The sequence below is a fragment of the Nannospalax galili genome, unplaced genomic scaffold (genome assembly GCF_000622305.1).
Source record: "Nannospalax galili isolate Female #2095 unplaced genomic scaffold, S.galili_v1.0 scaffold16, whole genome shotgun sequence".
Classification (NCBI taxonomy): domain Eukaryota; kingdom Metazoa; phylum Chordata; class Mammalia; order Rodentia; family Spalacidae; genus Nannospalax; species Nannospalax galili.
In genome coordinates this window covers 1,647,183-1,663,301 of record NW_008339910.1, presented here as the reverse complement: position 1 = coordinate 1,663,301, position 16,119 = coordinate 1,647,183, and the positions used below count along the sequence as shown (strand labels likewise).

General features: G+C 39.2%; 1 pseudogene; it reads right to left on the bottom strand.

Moving 5' to 3' along the window:
• Nucleotides 1-5,529: 5,529 nt before the first annotated feature.
• Nucleotides 5,530-7,812, bottom strand: LOC115070634 (annotated as a pseudogene).
• Nucleotides 7,813-16,119: the final 8,307 nt, after the last annotated feature.

The window sequence follows — 16,119 nt, the reverse complement described above, 5'->3', positions numbered from 1 at the left end:
TTTATATTCAGTACAAATTTAGATTCTCGTTGTCAAGTTTGACTAAAATACTTGATATTTTCATTAAATTGTCCAGAAATTTAAAATCAGAATTGACCAAATGGATATCTCAAAATATTGTCCACCAATCATTAAACATGACATGAATTTTCATTTATTAGTATATTTACTAATTTATTTTAATTGTTTAAAATTTTGTGCTGTGATGATATATTGTGAATTATTCTTACATACTTTTTAAATATTAAAGTATTATAAATTATAATTTTATTTTCCATTTTTACACTTTTATGTAGAAATTCAATCATATTCTTGTTCTGATAAAAAATGTTTCTTTTTATTATGTGGCAACATTTTGACATTTTAAATTATATAAAATATTTCAAGAAAATATATTCTTATAATTTGTTTTAAATATTGACATGTTAAGATTCTGTCCCAACTTGATTATAAGAAAATGGTTTTCCCATAATATACATGGGGTACATTAATTTTATCTTCACTGAGGATTGTATATTGAGGAAGTAAAGAAAAATAGATAGTAAAAATAAGGAACGAATGAGACATTTTTCTCTACCCATTACTAGAGTTAACTGACCTTGAGCCAGACTTGTTATGGTGATAAATACATTTGTTATGAGGTTTGTTCCCTGTGTGGGGACCTAAAGGCCCCACCTTGCATAGGTCCAAAAGGAAGTTACTGTGGGTGCGGCCTGCCTTGCTTTGAAAGTCTGAAGAATACTTCAACACCTCTGAGGAGTGCATGATCAGCTTGTGACCATCCTTAAGATTCACCCTTGGGAGGGGGAGGGGGGATTTCCAGCTGCCTTTATAAGCTCTGTAACACCTGCAATAAATGAGTCCCTGCTTGACTAGGCTCCACATAGCACCTGAGTGTTCGCGGTACTGGGGGCGGCATGGGCTGGTGAAGGACGTGCTTACTCAACCCCAATCATGACTGCTCAGGGATCGCTAGTTCAAACCCCTCGGAACTGGCACCCAGCGTGGCCCTCGAAGGAAGGTGAGAAGAAGAAAAGAAAGACGAAAAATGGATTGGGGCCAATCAGAGATTTGGGGTAAGCAAGACCCGAAATATGGGTAACGAAATTAATAAGCTTGAGGACCCTGTGCTTAAAGTGCTGAGAGATATGCTTAAAAGCAGGGGATTGGATTTGTCAGATCCCATAGCTCAAAAGTTTTGGGCAGAGGAGATTCATTTGGCTCCCTGGCTACTTGGGGCTAATATTTTTACTGGGGATACATGGGAATTATGGGAAGGGTTTGAGGAAGAATGCAGAAATGCAACAGGAGTGAAACCAAAAGCAGCCAAAGTAACAAGTGGCACCTCAGGCATGCCCTGGCCAGCTTCAGAGCCTCCAGGGAAGAAGGGTGAGGTGGAGTGGAGCACATGGCGAAAGCCACCCACCCCACCTGCCTTGAACTAACGTATGCATGAGTCAGGGCCCATGCCAAAGCCCGGCGGGATACCACCCCACAGCCAGGTACCAGTGGCCATGGCTGCCAGGTACATTTAAAATAATAATAATAAAAATAAATAAATAATAAATAAATAAATAAATAAAAAACCACCTTTGGCGGTGCACTGTGACCAGCGGGTTGGCTGGGAACGTCTGACTGGGGAAGGTGGCTTGGGGGGAGAGGCCCGTCCATTTTGTGCGTAGCCAGGGATCCACCCTGCCCCCAAGTGCTACAGCCCCATCAGCAGCAGCACTTGCCAAATCCTGGGCCAAGGGCATCCTTAGTAAAAGCCTACAATGTTTTCACTGACTGGGGTGGATGTGGAGAAACCAAAAAGCAGCTCAATTCAAGGAACTCATGGCCATTGTTTTCTGACAGTATTCAGACTCCTATGCTCCTTAAAGAGAGAGAAGCCCTATTTTCTTACAACACCTTAGGGGGCACCAAGGATTGCCTGAGCTTTTTTTATCCCAAGGCAATGCAGAGGCAGACAAGATGGCTTATTGTGTACAGGTACCACCTCTGCAACAACCAGGGGTAAACCCCAGGGCACTCAAGCCCAATTCCTTATGCCAAACGGATGTCACACACTATGCTCCTTTTGGAAAGCTTCTCACATGCCTGTTGGGCTACCGCTCATACAGAAGAGAAGTCTAAACATGCTCAGTCTCATTTTCTACAGTGCTTTGCTACATTGGGATTGCCTCAAAGAATTAAAACTGATAATGGACCATGTTTTGTGAGTAAAAATTTACAGCTCATACAGGAGAGAAGTCTAAACATGCTCAGTCTCATTTTCTCCAGTGCTTTGCCACGTTGGGATTGCCCCCAAAGAATTAAAACTGATAATGGACCATGTTTTGTGAGTAAAAATTTATAAGATTTCTTCTCACTTTGGGGAATTCAACAAAATACAGGAATTCCCTACAATCCTCAAGGTCAAGCCATTATAGAACGCAACCATCAAAACCCAAAAATTCGATTACAAAAACAAAAAGGGGGAATAAGCCTCCACCAACAGTTGGGTATGGCCTTATTCACTATTAATGTTCTTAATTTTCAAAAAAATCAGTTGGAATCCTGGTTTCAGAAGCACTGGGGATGACAGGAGCAGAGACCTGAGGTACAGGTAAGGTGGAAGGACCCCATTACGGGGCAGTGGAAAGGCCCAGATCCATTGCTAACCATGGGTCAATGCTTTGGCTGTATCTCCCCTACAGGAGATTCAAACCCCATATGGGTGCCTGTGAAAAACCTTAAGTGGGTAAGCCACGACCCAACTGACTAGCATGACAGTTCATGGAAAATAATTCATGAGACAAAATTCCTCTCTTTGTTTATATCCATCTGAGGTAAAGGACTCAGTTCCTTAGCTTCATTGCCAGTCAGCCTCTTTGACAACTGGCTTATTGGCTAAAAGGCACATGGTCTCAGAAGAATTTCAACTTGTCCTATGCCATGACTTGCTTTGTTTCTCTTGATAATGCTTATCTTTTAGTGTCTTTACCAGATAATTTGGAGACAGAGGACCTTGAAACTACCACGGCCCACCTCCTCATGATTACGGACTCCCCCAGGACCCCCTCTGGTTGCCCATGCTTGGCTAACCGAGTTAGGCAGAGACTAAGACTGTCACAGGCTGGCATTTCCCAGGTGGCTGCCCTTAATCATGATGCATTTTTAACCAAGTTTGGGTAAGATGTCTCATGACAAGCAGTCCTAAGACAGGACATGCGGGGCCCCGCCTATGAGGTGGGTAATCGTGAAATAAAGTCAGTCCAGCCTTAAAATAAAAATAAAAAGGGGGATATGTGGGGACCTAAAGGTTCCACCTTGCATAGGTCCGAAAGGAAGTTACTGGGGTGCAGCCTGGCTTGCTTTGAAAGTCTGAAGAATACTTGTGCACTGCTGAGTGCTTGATCAGCGCATGACCATCCTTAAGATACACCCTTGGGGGGGGATTTTCAGGTGCCTTTATAAGCTCTGTAACACCTGCAATAAATGAGTCCCTGCTTGACTAGGCTGCCCGATGTGCCTGAGTGTTCCCAGTACTGAGGGCAGCGTGGGCTGATGAACGGCGTGCTTACTCATCCCCAATCATCACTGCCCAGGGGTCGCTGGTTTGAACTCCCTGCAGTTCCCTGCTTTTACTAGACTGCCTTGTGGTGTCAGCTGGATGCTACTTTATTCTTAGCTTTTATAATTCATTGATGTGTGTGTGTTTGTGTGTGTGTGTGTGTGTGTGTGTGTGTGTGTTAGCCCCTTATCTTCAGTTTTCAGGAGCCATGGCCTATCATTTTATTTTATGTATATGAGTATTTTGTCTGCATGTACTAAATGAACCAAGAGAGGGAAGTACCCATGGAATCCAGAAGAGAGTGTTGGAAACTGATTCCCTGGAATTGGAGTTACAGAGGGTTATTAGCTGTTATGTTTGTGCTGGAAATGAACCTGGGTCTTCAGTAGAAGAGCAAGTATTCCTAACCACTGAGCTCTCTCTAGTGCTCCCAGCCCTTCTTTCAGCTCAGCTCCCAGATATCTTTGGAGTTTATAGCAAGCCCTCTGCCCCACATATGCTAGGAAAACATAGTTCAGTGTTGCAATTTCACCTACCAGCTATTCTCATTTTTAACAGAAAAGAATAAAACCAAAATGGTTAATCAAAAAACAGCCAGTAGTCCCCCCAAGCAGTCCTCTTTCTATTAGTCTTTCCAGAATGGATATTTGTATATATGTGCTCGTAAACATGCCTCTAACCTGGAGACTAAAGACAGTAGTAGCCATGGACCCTGAACTGTTTTCCTTTGACTGCAAGATGTGAAGAAACATCAGGTCCCTTTCCTGACTGCTTTTCCATACATGCAGCTCATCTCAGGCAAAGACAAACTGCCAAATCAAGGGCGATCACATAACTGTCCTTCAAGGATTTCACATGAAGGCACTTTGATTTCCCTGCAAGTGACACTTTGAAGTCAAAAGAAAAGTCAGAGCTTCAGCTTTTCTAATTCCGGTATCTCTTTTGCATATTTTATGTGGGTCTAATGTGTGAATAACATCAGGATTTTAGGAGCTTTTGTCCTTTCATCATAGCTTACTGAAGGGTGATCTGAAGACAGGACTCTCTCCAGGCATTCCTTTCAACTGGACCTCTAATGGGATTTCTTCTGTACTTGGTCTCAGTTGTGTCACAGACTGGGAACCTAGACTTAGCACTTTATTGTCTCACAGAAAAACAGATCTTTCCTGTCATTCTCTCATTCTCATTTTATAAAATTACTTTGAATAATAGGACAGACAAAATAAGTCTGAACAAAAGTATAAAATTTATTTTCTGCAAATAAACTCTTCTCCTTTATGAGAAGATACAGATGCCAGAGAGTGAGCTGGGATGTAGCTCAGTGTTAGAGGGCTTGCTGAATGCATGAGGTCTTGGGCTCATCCTCTAGCACCATGGGTGTGGGGGATGGTGGAATGGCACATGTGAAGGAAAGGGAATCCTGACTCAAGAGCTTCAGGTTTGGCATTTGTTTACTCTCAATAGTTCCCTAATTGAAGCTAATCAATACTTCTTGGTTGTACAAATTCTAGTGTGTATTTTATGTTTGCTTTTTCCTTAGATTGAGCAGTAAAAGAGCTAAGACTACAAAATACTCTTAAATTGTCTTAAATCATTTTGATCCTTAACTACCTCAACAAAACACTACCTCTGATTTACTGTAGACTACTTTGAGGAAGACCTTCGCCCTTGGGTAAAAGTGATCATCTGACCTCCGCCCCCAAAGGACCTGGGTCCATAGACTCATGCCACTATACCTAGCCCACACTGACGTTTTGGTTGTCTGTTAGTAGGAACCTCTTTCATTAATGCTGCTGATGGAGGTATCTTGCCATGTTTTCACCTTCTCCTCTGACTTAGGAAAGTATTTCTGTTACCTATAATTACAGTGCATCTCTGGCATGCCCTTCAGTAATACCCAGAAGGACTCTAAATGGCTTGATCTGAGCTAAGCAGTCAGGGAAAAAATAGTATCTTTGCTCATCCACTCTTTATCAGGTGGACAAAAGCAATAGAAGCCTTACTCTGTTGCTGAAGAGAACTTTTCTTCTCCAGCCTGTGACCACCTCATTATGACCAAACCAGGCACCTGTTTCTAGTTGTCTCAAGTTCACCAGAATCTCGGTCTGCCCCACTTTTACCACTGCATGACAAGCAATGATAAGTGAGCTATTAAGAAATGTCCACTGCTAGGATGCAGAGTACTGTAGTCTCCAATTCCAGTTCTACGTCTTCCACAACATCTGGTCAGTCAGCCTTTTCCACACATTCGCCTTTATCACAAAAACCTGGCAAGGCAGAATACATACCCTTTGGAAAGGTGCTCTGGTAAGGAAGCAAGAATAAGGCCCCGTCTGAAACCAGAGTGATCACCATCTGTGTATAGTAGAAAATCCTTTTGGAAGGACACATACTCGCTGCCAGCAACGTTGCCATGTCACTACTACTTTTGCTAGAGAGTAGATGACCATCATACCAACAGAGAAATACCTGAACCATGAATAACAAGGAAGAATTCATGGAGTTCAGCTGAAAAGCTTTTTTGCTCTATCTACATTTCAGATATTGGTAAAGAGACATATATGGTAGAACAGCTATTCAGACCTAGATCCACAGCAAACCACCATGCTTCATGATGGTCAGAGCATCCAATCAGCACAGAATCTCCTATTCTTTGTGCATCCGCTCCAGACTTAAACAGTGGCCTTACAAACTCCGATAGGCAGATAGTGATGTCCTGATGCCTGAGGCAAAGGAGCCATATCATTTAAGAGGTAAACTGTTTATGTCTGCTGAGCTTCATTATAAGATTTTTCAACTTCCTTCAGTTCAAATAAATACAGTGTCTTAGTGACATATGCTGATAGCAGTATAGAGAACCAAAAAGATTTTTTTCTACAAACTGTTCTACACACAGAGATATTGTCAGTGCCTCTGAATCATTTTCCTGGTGCCTTTTAGTCATCAAGAATCTGAAGACAAAAGAAGAAAAATAAATAAAAAACAAACAAAAAACAAGGAAACTCCCAATGTTTAAGTTCAAAAGGATTCCCTTCCCCAGAGGAACCACTGCTGCTTCTCTGAATAAGCTTTTTAGATATTTCTCATATATAAAAATTTTCCATTATATCTATTTAATTATTATAATAATTTATCTATGTTATTTTGTAATTTTTGTACATCATGGTAGCACCGAATATACATAAAATCAATATATATAAAATAGACATCCTTCTTTCACTTCAGATATTGGGCAAAAATTTTCCATTATGCTGAATTATATTTCATTGAACAATTCAAAAACAGTCTCTTCCATACAAGGAAATTTTCATTTTATTTATAAAGGTAATGCAAAGTATTTTTCTAGTTGCCCACTCAATAGGAACTCTTTGAGGAAATGTTATGTAACTTAGTAAATCTGGACAGAATTAATATAGCACACCAAAATGTGTTTCCCCTACTGAATTCTGTAGTTTCACAAGGTGGTGATTTTTTTATTTCCTGCTCAATATTTAATCCTTAGCAGCTAACAGATGACCTGACAAATAGTAAATAGCGGAAAAAAAAACATTTCTATTAATGTATTAGTCACTTTTCTCTTGCTGTGATAGAAACACTGACCAATCAATTTATAGAAGGAAGAGTTTATTTGAGCTTACAGTTCCAAAGGGGCATCAGTCCACATGACAGGGAGCCATGGTGGCAGAGGTGGCTGGAGGAGGAGTAGAAACCAGGCCCTACATCTTCAAGCAGGCACAGGAAGTAAGAGAATGACTGGAGATCTGGCAAGGCTTAAGAACTCTTTAAACCTTCCCCAAGACCTCGCATAAAAGCACCAACAACTGGGGAAAAAATGTCCAAACACTTGGAGCCTATGGGGGACATTTTCATTCAAACCTCCACATTCCTCTCCCTGGCTCTCATAGGCTCATGGCCATGCAAAATGCAAAATGCATTTAGTTCAACCTCAACTGTCCCATAGTCATTACCAGGATTGTTGCAGAAGAGGGAGCAGAAAGATTGCAAGAGCCAAAAGGAAACAGTCTTTCAGACAGCTAGTATATAAACTCACAGCAATGGTGACAGCATACACAAGTCCTTTGCAGGCCCAAGTCAGACAAATTCCAAGCATAAGCATGGGGAAGCAGTTAAGAAACCCCAACCAAACAAGAAAATTTGGCACCCACCATCCTCTTCTTTGAGCCTTGGGCACAGGCTGATTTCTGCCCGTACCACCTCAGATCTCTGGATTACCCTCTTACTCCAGACCCACCCATTGGACCCTGATCCTCTCCACCAAGACCAACTCAATTACTCAGTCTACTTTCTTAAAGCCTCCATCAGCTGTAACCACCCCTAACTTACCTTTGGACTCCCGAGAACAGCCTTCTACATTAGCTGCCCCCAACCCCAACCTGCCTGGGATTTCTAAGACCTGAACTCTTCTGTGGTAAGTCTGATCCCACCCACTGTGCCTTGACTCTAGCAACCTGAACAAATTCAATCTCCCAGCCCCTACATCCTGTACTCCTATAACCCAGATGTTCCTCTGTAAAGCTGGAGTTTATTCAGGGCGAGCATGGGCAACTCGGAGCACACTGGGAAAAAGGGGTGGATCTGCCACCACAGTGACTGGAGTGAGATGCTGCCTCCTATAACCCAAGAGCGCATGACTCTCATGGACCGAGAGGGAGGCAGAACAGTGAACCAGACTGGATTTGGGATGAGCAGCTGCCTGAGAAAAGCTGGCTGTGCCCCCACAAAAAGCTGGTGGAGACTGTGGACCAGAGGCAGATGGTGCATGCCTCAAACATGGGAAAGAAAAGCCTATGGGAATCATTGTACGTTACTTCCATTCCAGGATGTTATATAAACTATGCAAAAGCCAAATAGAGTGCCTTATATTGATTTGTCAATCTGCATCAGGACTGCAAGAACCTGAATGGGGGGGGGCATCTCCAAGTGGAATGGGAAAAAATTAGTGACCACACCTTCTAACCTTCGGCACAGGCCTGCTTCTGCCCTTAGCACCCCAGATCTCTGTACTACCCTCTTAGCCCAAACAGACCCACTTCATCCTGATTCCCTGCATCCAGACCAGATCAATTCTTCAGTCTAATTTCTCAGAGCCTTCATAGCCTGTTCTCACCCCAAATTGCCTTTGCACAACTGAGACCAGCCTTCTATCCTGGGTGTCCACCACACCAATTTGCCTTGAATTCTCTAGGCCAACCTTCTTCCCAGTTAAGTCTAATTCCAGACATGGCACCTTGACTCCTCTACAACCTAAACAACTCAAATCTCCCATACCCCACATACCGTTTTCCTTCTAGCCTTGGGCACAGGCTCACTTTTGCTCTTAGCATGCAAGATCTCTGGATTACCCTCTTAACTCTGCAAGGCAGTAAGATTTACAAATTATGTCTTGTCCATTTGCCAACATTTGAACTACCTACAGCCATTCCCACTGCTTCAGTGTTAGGCTTCTCTGCCATTTAGTAGGGGCCCAGATTTTTCAGAATGACTAAGATTGCCTAAATTCACCTCCACTTAGCAAGTGTCCCTAATTTTACGGTGCCCGCTGACTAGAGAGTCCCAGACATTAGGTGGAATCCTGAGAGCTTCTGATCTGGGTCCAACTTGGGCCTCTGCAGGAACTTCTGAGTAGCTGTACTAGAGTCATCTACATACTCCGATATAAAATCAAAACAGAGAACCTGAAGCCTGGACCAACCATCTTTTCATATTCAATAAGAAAACAAGAAAGTCACATAAAGCATACAAACAGAAACAGACTTAACAAAGGAAGAACTGAGTCTCACAACAGAATCAAAAATAGCAAAAGAAATCCACATGCCAAAGTCACAGCAAAAAAATTATAAAATGAAAAACCCAAATAATATGTCCCCACCAAACACCAACAGTTCTATAGAAGAGTCCTACAATGAGAACTCCTTAGAGATAACCCAGGATACAGAATTCAAAAGAACAATTAAAAACAAAATTAAAGAATTCAGTGAATTTAAAGAACACACAAACAAACATATCAAAGAACTAAAAGAAGACAGGCATAAAATTTTGACTGAATTTACAAAAGAGTTAGAAATAGTGAAGAAAAGTCATGATGAAATGAAGAAATACATGAAAAACTCAGTAAGCCAATTTTAAACAACAGGAGAAAGCCTCACCAATAGACTGAATGAAATGCAAAACAGAATATCAAGAGTGGACAATCAAATTGATTAACTGGGCTGCTTATGCAAAGATTATAAAACATTTTTAAAAACACAGGAATTGAATATGCAGGAAATGTGGGACACCATTAAAAGACCAAATGTACACTTTAGGCTTAGAAGAAGCAGAAGAATCTTAGGAGAATGGTATAGACCAGATCTTCATAAGGATTTTAGAAGAAAATTTCCCCAAATTAAAGAAAGATATGCCCATACAAATATAAGAAAAACAGAGAACACCAAATATCAGGACCAGAGAAGAAACTATCCACTGCATACAATAGTAAAAACATTAAACATACAGAACAAAGGGAGAATACCAATAAAACAAAAGCAAGTCACAAATAATGGGAAGCCCATCAGAATTACAGCTGACTATTAAGTGCAAACTATGAAAGCCAGAGAGACTGGACAAAAGTATTCCCAGTTCTATATGACCACAGACACCAACCTAGAATGCTTTACCCAGCAAAAATATCTATTGTAGTTGAAGGGGAAATAAAAACCTTCCACAACATAAATCAACAGAAAGAATTTATAGCCACAAACCCAGCCCTCCATAGAATTCTTGAAACAATACAAAGAGCTGAAGAGAGGAATATCTATGCCCAAGCAGTAACAGAAAGAAACTAAATGAAAGCCTGTTGTGGAAAATCTTGTGACTGATTTTGCCTTTTGCCTTACATACCTATCATGCTGGAATGCACTGCTTCTAATGGGGCATCTGGCCCACTAGAGTGTAATAAGATACTAGTCTGCCATGCTAATAAGGGATCCCATATGCTGTGTTGTCATTGGAGTATTACCCTTATATAAGCCCGTACTTTCTTACAATAAAGCAGATCTGTGTCACTGAACCTGGTCTCCTGTGCCTGAATGCGGTGACGCTGGTGCAGACTCCTCACCAGCTCTGGGGCCTGGACTGGATGACTGATCAGAGGAACTGAAAGAGCAGGAGAGTGGCCATAGCCGGAGGACAGCAGCCACAGCCGGCGACCACAAAAGCCAAACTGTGGAAATGCATAGTTAGACCAACAATGCAAGCAGAAATTAAAATGACAAGAATCAATACACATCTTTTAATAATAACTTTAAATATCAATGAACTGAACTTCTCACTCAAAAGACACAGGGTAGGGGCTGAAGAGATGGCTCAGCAGTTAAGAGAACTGACTGCTCTTCCAGAGGACCCGGATTCAATACCCAGCACCCACATGGTGACTACAAACCATCCTTAACTCCAGTTCTAGGAGAATCTGACCTCCACGGCATAGCACAACACTGGTGCACTCAAATACATGCAAAACAATACACTCATACACATAAAATGAAAGTAATAGAATATATTAAAAGACACATGTTAGTTGAATGGATTAAGAAGCAAAACCTGTCTTTCTGTTTTCTGCAAGAAACCAATCTCACCTTCAAGGACAGGCACCATCTTAAGGTGAAAGAATGGAAAAAAATATTCTAAGCAACTCAGGAAAAGCAAGAGTTGCAGTATCTGACAAAATGGACTTCAAACTAAAATTAATCAGAGGAGATAAGAGGGCCACTTCATTCTGATCAGAGGAAAAATTGACCAAGAAGATATTATAATCATGAATATATATGCACCAAACTCTAGTGCACCTATCTTTATAAAAGCAGTACTATAGTAGTTTAATACAGAGATTAATCTCACCTCACTAATAGTAGGGGACTTCAATATCTGACTCTCTCTATTAGACAGGTCAACAGGACAAAGATTAAACAGAGAGAAATGTGAATGAAGCAATACCATGTATCAAATGGTCCTAATAGTCATCTACAGAATATTCCTCCCAACCACCAAAGAATATAAATTTTACTCAGCACCCCACAGAAGTTTCTCCAAAACTGACCACATACTGGGACACAAAACAAGCCTCAACAAATTTTAAAAAATTGAAATAATTCCACACATTCTCTCAGATCACACACAATAATGCTTAAAATGAACAAGGAAGAAGCTCTAGTAATTACATGGAGATTAACACACTCCTGACTTGTGAATGGGACAAAGGTGAAATTATGAATGAGATAACAGTACTCCTGGAACTAAATCAAAAGGACAATACAACACAACACAACCTCTGGGACAGTTTAAAAGCAATCCTAAGAGGGACATTTAAAGCTCTAAGCACCTACATTAAAAAATCAGAAAGAACACAAATAAATGACTTCACATGGCAAGAGAACACTTGAAAGGCGACAAGTGAAACCCAAACCCAGCAGTAAGAGAAAAATAAAAATCAGAGCAGAATTTAATAAAATAGAAACAAAGAAAATAATACAAAGAGTAAATGAATCTAACAGCTTATTATTTGAAAAGATAAACAAAATAGACAGACCCTTTGGCCCAGTTAACAAAAAAAAAAAGGTGAACTATCACAACAGACAACAAAAAGATATAGAACATTATTAGGGAATACTATAAAAACTTATATGCTATTAAATTTGAAAACCTAAAGAAATGGATGTGTATATAAAATCATGCAAGTTATCAAAGCTAGATGAAGAAGAGATTGACAGCTTAAACAGACCCATAACATGTAAGGTAATTGAAACAGTTATATAAAATCTTCTGACTAAAAAATGCTTAGGTTTAGATGGATTCAAAGCAGAATTGAGATCAATATCCAATACTACTATACTACTAAATTTATTTAAAAAGATAGAAACAGAGGGAAAATTTCCAAATTCCTTCTATGAAGCTATCATTACTCTAACACCCAAATCAAGTAAAGACACTACCCAAAAAGAAAACCACAAATCCATATCCTTAATGAAAATAGATCCAAAATTTTTCAACAAAATACTTGCAAACCACATACAGACACACATCAAAAAGATGATTCACCATCATCATGGTGCCTTTATTGCAAAAATGTAAGAATGGTTCAATATAACTAAGTCAATAAATGTTATAAATCCCATAAATGGACTAAAAAACAGAAACCACATGGTCATCTCACTAGATGCAGAGAAGGCCTTTGATAAAATTTAACATTCACTTATGTTAAAAGTCCTTCACAGACTTGGACTGGAGGGAACATACCTCAACATAATTAAAGCTATATACAACAAACCAACAGCCAACATCATTCTAAATGGAAAAAAAACTGCAACCCATTAAAATTAGGAAGCAGACAATGTTCTTGTAGGAAAGGACTTTCTTTCCATACTGGACATCAGTTGCTTGGGAATTAAGGTCAAGAACCAATAACTGGGACCTCGTTAAATTAAAAACTTCTGTACAGCAAAATAAGCATCCAAGGAAGTGAAGAGAAAACCCACAATGGGAGAAAATCTTCACTAGCGACACATCAGACAGAAGTTTAACATCCAGAATATATAATGGACTCAAAAAACAAAGAATCGCTGGGCGTGGTGGCACATGCCTTTAATCCCAGCACTCGGGAGGCAGAGGCAGGTGGATCTCTTTGAGTTCAAGGTCAGCCTGGTCTACATAGTTCCAGGGCAGCTGGGGCTACAGGGAGACCCGCAAGAAATAATAAAAAAAAAAAAAAAAAAAAAAAAAAAAAAAAAAACAAGAAAGGAAATAACCCAGTTAAAAGATGGGCTAAATAGCTGAACAGAGAGTTCTCAAAAGAAAAAATAAAGATGGCTAAGAAGCATCTTAAAAGGGGTTCAACATCACTAGTAATCAGGGAAATGCAAATTAAAACCAACTTAAGATTTCATCTTATCCCAATCAGACTGGCTAAGGTCAAGAGAACAAATGATATCAAATATTGGAAAGGATGTGGGGAAAGGGGAATGCTCATTCATTGTTGGTGGGATTGTAAACTCATGCAACCACTGTGGAAAGCAGTGTGGATAACTTAAAGAACTAAAAATGAACTTACTATTTGACCTAGTTATACTACTCCTTGGCATATACCCAAAGAACTCACCTTATTTCAGAGACACTTGTACATCCATGTTTGTTGCTGCTCTTTTCACAATAGCTAAGAGATGAAAGCAACCTAAGTGTCCCTCAACTGATGAGTAGATAATTAAAATGTGGTACAGTTACACAGTGGAGTTCTACTCAGTGATAAAGTAAGATGAAATCAATTAAATTAAAAAAAAACCACTTTAATGTAAAAGCACATAAAAGACTCAAGCAGAAATTTCACAAAAAAAAGAAAATTGAGCAATGAACATAGGAAAAAGTTCAGTCTAATTACAGAATGGTCACATGTGGCAAATATCACTCTTTGGCCTTTATTTGTAACTAGATGGGTCATTAGGATTTCTAAAATAATAAAATAATTTTAAGGTAAAAAAAGAAAGACAAAATCATGAAATTTGCAAGTAAATGGATGGAACTAGAAACTTTTATACTAAGTGAAGTAACAGAGGTTTAGAAAAATAAATGACATATATTCTACCTCATATGTGGATCCTAACACCAAATCTTTATATACAAATATCCATTACTACTCATTAAGAAAGCTTACTTTTGAAGAGGAGCTGATTTTCCTAAAGCAAGGGACTCTAGATAGGCTGACTAGACTTAGCGGGTGGTCTTGCACTGGGGAATGGCTGGAGGCGCTGACAACACAGCGGGCAGTAACAGGGATGACAGAGTATATGGGCCCCAGTTGGGGGTACCATTTGGAAAGTGGATATAAAGGTATAAAAGATTGTTCGTGATGTTCTGAATGAAATACACAAAAAGATCAATAAAAAATTCAAAATGCATCAAAGACCTTAGTAGAATACTTGAAACTGAGACTCCAAGAGGTAACCTAGAGAAAACACTTCCAGATACAGGCACAGGTGAGGACCTTCTGAAAAAGACCCCAAATGCACAGGAAATCATCCAAGGACTGGAAAAACTCCAAAGAGGATTGCATGAAATTAAAAGCAAAGCAAAAAATCTCCATAGTAAAGAGGCAGACTACAGAATCAGGGAATTAGAGCATCTGCAGGACATTGGATGAGTGTATAAATCACTACGTTAACTGAAATATGTCTGACTCTGATATTTTTAAATATTTTATTGATTTATTTTTATTTTATGTGTATGAGTGTATTACACTCATGTTGTACAATGCCACAGAGATCAGAAGAGAGCTTCGGATTCCCCTGGAACTGGAATTAAGGATGGTTTGTAGCCAGCATGTGGGTGCTGGAAATCAAACACAAATCCTCTGCAAGAGCAGTCAGTGCTCTTAACTGCTGAGCCTTCTCTCCAGCCTCTCAGATAAATATTTTATGATGATGTTCTGGAATAGGGTATATAGGACAGGATACTAAAAAGTCAGGAATTAATTCACTAATAGTAGTAATAGTCACTCAAAATAAGTCATCTAAGTAAAAATTTGCTCAGTTCAATTAACCCATTCCAGGGTAATAATGATAAACAACAGTTAAGAATGTGTTCATGTGCAACAAGATGGCTCACAGGTTAGCACACTTGCCACCAAAACTGACAACCTGATTTTGATCCCTGGGTCCCACATGGTGAAAGAAGAGAAAATGCCTCCAAACTTCACACATGCACACACGTGCACACACACACACACACACACACACACACACACACACATATAAATGCAATAAAACAATAAAAAGTTCATTTTTAAAAGACTGTGTTCATATAACAAATACTAAGCCAAACTTTAGCAAGCATTGGAAAATAATGTTTTGACTTATATTTGGAACCTATATTTAAAATTATGTATGAACGTGTGTATACGTGTTTGTAGGTCATGAAACTAGGAAAAGGTCATATTTGAGGGATAGTGAAATTAAGTGGCACGCTAGTCTAAAATGCAATATTATTAAACTGTATTGCAGGAAGTAGAAAACTTTACATTTATACAATAAAGTCTTAAAAATAACTATTCCATTTGACCAAACATGAGTTGGTCTGTATTGATACATTTTAAGAATTTTTTAAAAATTTAAATGATATTGATTGAAAGGGCTTGTTTGTTAAATAATTTTACAACTTATTTTTTGTGGGGTTAGGTACAAATTTTATATCTGAAGATAAATATAGAAATAAATTATAAGAGGAGAATCAAATTGTTCTAATGGAATTGGTTTTTGAGTAACATCTGATAATTTAATTTAATAATATAAATTATTTTCAACTGAAAATTAACTTAAATCATTGAAATATTCGTATTTCTTTATGTACTTGAATTGAAGAACTAAACATTCTGCATCAGAATGTTGTAATGATGTGACTAAAAAACATATTGAAAGATGAGTATTAAAAGATAAAAAATATATTAGTGGCTTGTAATTTTTAATCTCAATTGTCCGCTTGATGAACTCTAGGGACACTAGACAGACAGGCTCCTTGGCATG